The sequence below is a fragment of the Micropterus dolomieu genome, linkage group LG12 (assembly GCF_021292245.1).
Source record: "Micropterus dolomieu isolate WLL.071019.BEF.003 ecotype Adirondacks linkage group LG12, ASM2129224v1, whole genome shotgun sequence".
Classification (NCBI taxonomy): Eukaryota; Metazoa; Chordata; class Actinopteri; order Centrarchiformes; family Centrarchidae; genus Micropterus; species Micropterus dolomieu.
Window position 1 is genome coordinate 4,685,565 of NC_060161.1, and position 8,383 is coordinate 4,693,947.

Sequence of the window (8,383 nt, forward strand, 5' to 3'; positions counted from 1 at the left end):
TGCTGGTTGGCGTCCATGTTTGTTCCAAGAACTCATGACGGTTGGCGTTCTTGCTGAATATGCGGGTCGTCTACCTGCAGGGATCACGTGGATCCCGAGCAGAGGTTCGGGTTCCTGCTGCCTCCTGGCTTTGTGTTTGTAGGGTTCAGCTGGTTCCTACTGACGTGCGCCTTCTGTCCTGTCAGTCATGTGTTGGTGAAGGATGAGCAGCAGGTCTGTAGGTCAGCGTTCAGTCCAGTTTCACTGAGCGCTCTGCAGCTGTCTGAGGCCTGTCGTCACCTCCCTGCAGGCCAAATACAGAGAGGTTCATCAGAGAGAGGCGCAGCTCCAGAGACTCCCTAACAGGGTAAAAAAGACAGATTCTCAGGAGCAAGTTTGAGCCTCAGGAATGTTTTTCTCCCTGTGGATTACACCGTGCCCAGGTGCATTGTGGGACATTGTTCTTCTCCCTGTTCCCCTCCTCGCTGTGCCAGCGGTGGATATTTACAGCACAGCCAGCACATTTAATCTGCCTCAGCAGCCTCCAGTCAGAAATCTAACACTTGGGTTTCTTTTCGCTGGCGGCCATGTTGGCTCCGGCTTTAACGTGTTCATCATTAACACGTCGTATCACAGCATCGTGTTAAAGCAGCCTCAGGGTGCTGATTGGTTTAAACCCTCGGAAACAGCTGAAGAAACGCGTCTAAATACTGACCTGGATTCAGGTGTCAGTTCTGAAGACACAAACATTTTATTACAACTTGTTTTCATAATGTCGTCCCTTCAGCTATAGCAACATTTCACTGAACAAGGTGACATCACTAAAAACTCCGACGTAGTAGTAGTCCGAAAATTACTATTCATAGACAGAAAATGAATTGCCGCCAAGTTCTGATGATTGATTCCTGGTTTAATGCGTCCAAATGTTTTCTGGTTCCAGCTTCTCGAATGTCGGTCGGACAAATTGAGACGTCACAAGACGTCAAATCTTTGAGCTTTTAAAACCTAAAAGATTTAATGGAAATTCTTATTTTCAGCTGTAAATCTTTCACATCGACGTTCCCAGATCTGAACTGCTCATAAAGAGAGAAACAGATTCAGCCTGATTTGGTCCATCTGGTCAGTAGGACGAAGTATTCAGATCCTCGACTGAAGGAAAAGTACTAATACCTCACTGTAAAAGTACAGCAATGAAAATTTTAAGATAAAAGTATGTGAATATCATCCTAACAATGTACTTGAAGTATTAAAGTAAAAGTGTTCAATGCAACAAGAAAAATGTGCCTGTTGTGCTAAAATATCTCCTTTAATTTATAACTAAAATCTGACTTTGTAAAGTACCTGAAGCTGTCAGATAAATGTAGTGAAGTAGGTAAAGTACAGGTACCTCTAATGTATACGCAAGTACAGTACTTGAATAAATGTACTTCCTGATCAGTGTTTAGATTTAAAGGTCGACTCTGCAGAACAGCTGAGACTTTATTGATCCCTCAGAGAAACTTTATTGATCCAGAGCTGCTTCTCTCTCATTAAAAGGGTCGTTGCTACGGGAACGAACTGTGTTCTGTTCAACAGCATTGATAAGTTGCTTATTGAAGACTGCAGCTGATTGTTTGTAGCCGTTGACTTTATGTTTTTCCTCTGTGCAGTTCGCGGTGCTGATGTGGATCCTGACCTACGTCGGCGCCTTGTTCAACGGGCTCACGCTGCTTATTCTGGGTGAGGAAACGCGTGTGGACGTGAAGCCTCCCATCATGCTTAGAGGCTGTGATTGATGCTCTGCTGTGAAGTGACCAGTTTAAAGCTGGTGTGTGTGGGGGATGTTACTGTGGCTCCCCCTGCTGGAGATTTCAAGAAAACAGAAAGCAGCACATCGACTGTCTGATTCTCCTGCACACGATGACAAATATTAATTATTGTAATTTTATCATAACAAGAAGCGGCAAGCTTTGAACTTCTGCTCACATCCTTTTCTTCTTGGTCTTCTCCAGGTCTGGTTGGAGTGTTCAGCTGCCCGATCATCTACGAGAAACACCAGGTAGGAACATCTGATCAAAGAAAGTGCTCAGAGACCGGAGATCAGCAGACATGTTCTGTTTTAAAGAACATCCTTTCTGCTGCTCTGTGCGTCTGTAATGGGACCAGCTGAAGGGGGGACTGGGATTTTACTCGTTCTGGTCTTTTGCTGAATGTGTGGAGTTTGAGACGCTGGCTGTCGGTGATCCTGACGTGTTTCTGTGTTTCAGGCTCAGATCGACCACTACCTGGCGCTGGTCAACAACCAGGTCAAAGACGTCGTTGGAAAGTAAGTCGGCGGCTTCATCACTGGATCTGCTTTTGTCCTTCGTTCACATCAAGACAACCAAATATGTTAAGCCGTAACGGCGTGATAAAAACGTGATGTAGTAACCTGCTCAGTGTGGGGAGCTCTTCAGTACAGCTGATCACATGATCCAACTGTTTCTGTTGACATGACTAGAAGTTTAAAAGGAGGGAACAAATTCTGACTGAGCGGATTATGGCTCTGATTTGGGAGGAACTGCTGATGGGACCAAGTTGGACCAGGTCTGCTCCAGTCTGGGTCTAGTCTGAAGTTCAGATGCCGTCGCCTCACACGTTAAAACGTTTGATATTTGTGACGACAGATGACGAACCTGTGAACAGTTTTACCTGCAGTTAGTTTGCTTTCACAAAGTTCCCTCTGCAGCCTCATCACTCTGCATCTCTGTCTGTCTTTGAATCATTGATCGTCTTTATCTTCCTGTCTCCTGCAGGATCCAGGCGAAGGTGCCCGGGATGAAACGCAAGACGGAGTAAAGTCACGTGAAGTCTGGATTCAGGGAGTCCTGAGAGGAAGGAGGGTTGGAGGGTTTGAGTGAGGGCGTATGAAGGAAGGCTGGAGGAGGGGAGGAGGGGTCTGGCGTGGACGCAGCCCTTCTAACTTTATTTGTCAAAATAATAAAACACTTTTTTTTTTCCAGTTCAGAATCCTTTTTTGTTGTTGTTGTTGTTGGTTTTTTGAAGCCGGTCGGCGTTGAGCGTAGGTTCACGACACCGAGGTCGGCTTCACGACTCTTTACGTTTAATCAAGCCTTGAAATGTTTGTTTCTGAGAGACGCTGAAACTCACAGAAACACATTTTAACCTTGGATTAACCCTCCCTCTCCCCCACCCAGTGCATTGTGGGAGGGCCGATGCTCCCTCAGGCTGGCGCCGGGTGTTTTTTTTTTTAGTTATTGAGTTTTTCCTTTCGCTGCCGAGCCGAGAGATTCTCTTCCTTCGTCTGCTGTTTTTAGAGAAAGACGAGCGAGCGGCGATCCTCATTTGTATTTTTTCTTATTTTGGTATGAGTTAGAAGTATTTTGTGATTTCACTGTTTAACTGTCCCTCAAGCTTCGAGCTCGTTTCCTCGGTAACGTGCGGTGTGGTTTCGCCTCGATGTGACGAACGACGATTTTGCGAATGACGTCTTTGACTCCTGACGAGGCAGCGAGGGGGAAGGGAGGGGGGAGGGGGCTTGTACTACCATTTAAAAATACTTCATCGCTTCTGAGTAACTAGCTAGAAACATCTAGAAAAACCTTTGCCAGACGAATAAAACACATTAATTACATGAAAGTCGTTATGTCCGTGTCATTGCAGCTGTCTAGTAACGAACATCTCCGGAAGAAAACACGTTTACATTCATCCACATCGGATAAAAATAAAAAGGAACAAAAAAAATGAAATGGGATTTAAAGAAAAAAATAAATAACCATACTGTCTGTGGAGCCGATATCTTAATGAAGTTGCAACTTGATGTGACTTTGGGAAACTTTAGAGCATTTGTTTGTTTATGCAAGTATAATTGTGAATGATAAAACTTCATACTTCAATTGTGACGATTAAAAAGCTTCCAGCTGGGAGCCGTGTTTGTGGAATGCATTGTGAGATGTAAACAATTATCAATAAAGCTTCTAGACGAAGAAAGTCCCGCCTCCTCATCTGTCTGTCAACAGTCCGAACTCCTCACATGGTCAAGACCCGTTAGCGTCAGTTTGTGACGCTCTGGGAAACGCTTATAAACGCTAACAACAGGTGTAAGATGTCAATAACAGAAAGGTCAGAGTGAGGAGGAGGTTAGGCTGGATCGTGGGTCAGAAACCGGACTTTCACCCAGGAGACCAGTGTCCGTTTCTGTGTGAAACAAAAAGTAAACATTGATTGTTTTTACTTAAGGCATGTAAGTTACACAACTTACAAAAGAGACATTTTTTATCATAAATTACAATATTTTTCATAAATCTGACCCCAGGAGGTTCTGGTGCCTCAACCTGACCCCAGGTTTTTTTTTTGGTGCCTCAACCTTGACCCCAGGTGGGTTCGGTGCCTAAAACTAATCAAATTGTGGTGTTTTAATCACTACTTTTATTTTGAAAGTCTCACTGAGAAAGAATATTTTATCGTTTTTAAATAGCCGGCTACTTGAAATAGTAGCTGGAAACTTACAATGTAAGTTGAATGAAGCTCTGCTGCTTCTCAAGATTAAAGCGGCGCTACCGTGTGTCACCTCCTGAACCTGAACTGGTTCCACAGGAGAGGAGCTTAATAGCTGAACGCTCTGGCTCCCATTCTACTGGAAGCCACCAGAGTTCGAGTCCGGCGTTCAGCCCAACCCAAACGAACCACACCATGAGGACAAACGCTCCAGGGTCCGGTTCAACTGGACTTAACAAGGCTGGTGTGAACGCACCCTGAAACAGCTATAAGGGATTGTCCCCTATAAAAAAAAAATAAAAAATACTGAATAGATTTTCGGCCTCAAATGCTGTTCCACCTCATTCCCACAACTGTCAACAACAGCTTGGCCTTCTTGGACTGTAACATACAGACTGAAGAGGCAGGAGCCTCCTCCCTGGAGTATACAGGAAACACAGATCAATACTTAGTCTTTGGCGCTCTCCAGCCTCTGGAGCGTCAGCTGGGGGCCATCAGAACCCTGCACCACTGAGCTGAACCTTGAAACTGGACCTTTGTGAAAACGGCTCCAAGATCCAGGAAGAACACCGGGGACGAGGAAAAGAAGAGTAAACCCAACAGCATTGATCCCATACGTGTCTGGAGTATCAGAAAAACCCACATCCTGGTGTTTTTTTAAATACAAGTACACGCTAAGACAGGGCGGCACGGTGGTCCAGTGGATAGCGCTGTGACCTCACAGCAAGAAGCTTGTGGGTTCAAACCGGCCTCTCTGTGTGGAGTTTACATGTGTTCTCTCCGGGTGATCCGGCTTCCTCCCGCCGTCCAAAGACATGCGGACTGGGTTAACTGGTGACCCTAAATTAGGTGTGAGTGTGACTGGTTGTTGTTCTATGTGTGGCCCTGCGATGTCCTGCCTTTCGCCCGCTGTCAGCTGGTCTGCTCACTTCCTCTGCTTGCTTTCATGGCAGTGTGCTGGCAGTCAGAGCTCCCCCTGCAGTCCATAAAGCGCCTCAGCCGTTCCAAACCCTCAACGCAGCCAATCCTAAATGGCTAAATCATTTTCGACTTTGACTTGTAGTTTCTCATTTCCGAAATGAGAAACTACAAGTCAAAGTCGAAAATGATTTAGCCATTTAGGATTGGGAATTAAATTTAGGATTAGTTTTAAATCTGACCCAATAATCCCTCCATATAAAGGACAACAATGTACATATTCTGGACAGGGAGGACAGGTGGTTTGAAAGAGGAATGAAAGACGCCATTTGGGTAGAGATACCATCTCTAAACAGCACCTGAGGCCAAACGCTCACATTTGGCCTCAGGTGACTCGAACAATCACAACAACTGTTAGAACAGCCAGGAGCCCAGACGACCCAAGTGATATACATCAAAAACTTGTTTCAGGCCTGCTGGCTTTATCACATATGTAAAGTAATTTCCAGGAACACACGTCATGTTTTCAGAAAGATTTAGTTCATTGCAGACTGTGTGGATGCAGAGAAAAAACAGACTGGTGAATGTAAATGAAACTGCAAACTGTGACAGTCTGTCTCCTTTAAACCATCTTGGCTGAGGGATGTGAGCTTAGTCATGTCTGAGTTGTTGGACATTGTGAATGTGTCGATGTTTGGTTCATTTCTCTTACACCATTTGCTGAATTGCAAATATTTCAAAACTTGCTTGCTTAATAAGAAATAAAACAATCGGCTCTCGAGCTGTAAACGTTGTTTTATACACAGGTAACAGGTGTGACAGCAGAATGGATAATAAAAATAAACATGAAATCTAAACAAACAGCAAAATAGCTTTAACCTGGATTGATACATGAGCTTGTAAAATGTATGGATGTATTTATGGCTGCTTTCATTTTTTTAGGAACAGGTTTGCATGCAAACCTGGAGGCGTACAGCATACTGCGGTTAAACCAGTTACGTTTCACACAATCTGCTTCTCTTCCTTTCTTCAATGCAGTTCTGACATGTAAGAAATATAAATATTTTATTGACAATAACAAAGAGAATAAAAGCAATCATAGAAGATAGAATATTTGGAATAAAGAACATGAGGTAAAGAAGGAAGGTGAAATCTGTAGATCTAGAAAATGCTTCCTACTTTACATCTTTGTACTTTATTTTGTATTTCCATAATAATTTGCTGTTTTTGCTGATTAAACATTAATGCTTGCATAATCCGATGTTCCTATTTCTCCAGTAAATGATGACAGCTGAGATATGAAAGAGAGTTTGGTGTGTTGTGTCAATATGATTATTTAAAAAATGAGAATGAGGTTTATTGCCAGGTGCATTTTCACATATGATGAATTTGCCTAATATATGTAATATAAATAATATTGCCTTGATATGTTGGTATATAAATATAGATAAAGGCAAGAGCATATGAGAAATAATACAGCATAAATTAATTAGTGCAATGGACACAGATCAAAGTTGAGCATTGTTGGAACGTGTTGGGTCAGGTGTTTGGGGGGCAGTGACAGTGAGAAGGCCCACTGCAGTCAGAAAGAAAGTGTTCTTGTGGTGCGAGGTTTTGGTCCTGATGGACTGCAGGAGGAGTGTCTGAAACAGTTTGTGTCCAGGTTGGGAGGAGTCCGCCACAATCTTTTCTGGTCCCTGGCGGTGGCAGCAGCGTGCCAGATGGTGATGGAGGAGGAGAGGATGGACTCAGTGATGGGGGTGTAGAAGTGCACCATCATTGTCTTCTGAACTTCTTCAGCTGCCGCAGGAAGTACATCCTCTGCTGGGCCTTCTTGGTGAAGGAGGTGATGTTCAGCTCCCACTTGAGGTCCTGGGAGATGATGGTGCCCAGGAAGCGGAAGGAGTCACACAGGATGATGGGGGAGGGTGGGGCTGGGCTCTTTCTGTATCCACGACTATCTCCACGGTCTTCAGAGCGTTGAGTGACTGTTCTGGCTGCACCAGGTCACCAGATGGTCGATCTCCCACCTGTAGGTGGACTCATCCCCACCTGAGATGAGCCCAATGAGGGTGGTGTCATCTGCAAACTTCAGGAGCTTGACAGACTGGTGACTGGAGGTGCAGCTGTTGGTGTACTGGGAGAAGAGAAGGGGGGAAAGAACGCAGCCTTGAGGGGAACCGGAGCTGATGGTCCTGGAGTCAGAGACATGTTTTCCCATCTTCACGTGCTGCTTCCTGTCTGTCAAGAAGTCTGTGATCCACCTGCAGGTATGATGGTGTTAAAAGCAGACCTGAAGTCCACAAACAGGATCCTGGCGTAGGTTCCTGGGGAGTCCAGGTGCTGGAGGATGTAGTGAAGGGCCATGTTTACTGTATCATCTACAGACCTGTTGGCTCTGTAGGGGAACTGCAGGGGGTCCTGGAGAGGGTCTGTGATGGATTTAAAGTGGGACAACACAAGGTGCTCCAAAGACTGGTTCAACTCATAGGGGGGCTTTAGGTTTGTAATTGGTGATCTGTCTGAAGCCTCTCCAATCAGAAGCAGAGTCGTTTCTTTTAGAATTGGTGTTGTAGTCTCTCTGGGTACAGAGTATCAGTAAACTCATCCAGATTGTTGGTGGCAGTCCTGACAACATCCCAGTCAGTGCAGTCCAAACACGCCTGAAGGTCCTCCACAGCTTCACTGGTCCACTTCTTTGATGTCCTCACTGCAGGTTTACAGAGCTTTAGTTTCTGTCTGTATACAGGAATCAGGTGGACCATGACATGGTCAGAGTGACCCAGTTCAGCGTGGGGGACGGCGTGATAGGCACTGCTAACTGTAGTGTAGCAGCGGTCCAAAGTGTTCTCCTCTCATTTTATAAAGTGTCTGTATTTGGGGAGTTCTTGGCTGAGATTTCCCCTGTTAAAATCACCAAGAATGATAACATCATTACACCAGCCACAGTTACTGTAGAAACAGACATCCACCTTTTGTTTTGCTGTGGAAGTCTGTGTCTCCCAGAGGG

At 44.9% G+C, this 8,383-nt stretch overlaps 1 pseudogene; it reads left to right on the forward strand.

The window, feature by feature from the left end:
• The window catches only part of LOC123980100, a 33,125-nt pseudogene extending 29,177 nt beyond the window's left edge, over nt 1–3,948 (forward strand).
• Nucleotides 3,949–8,383: the final 4,435 nt, after the last annotated feature.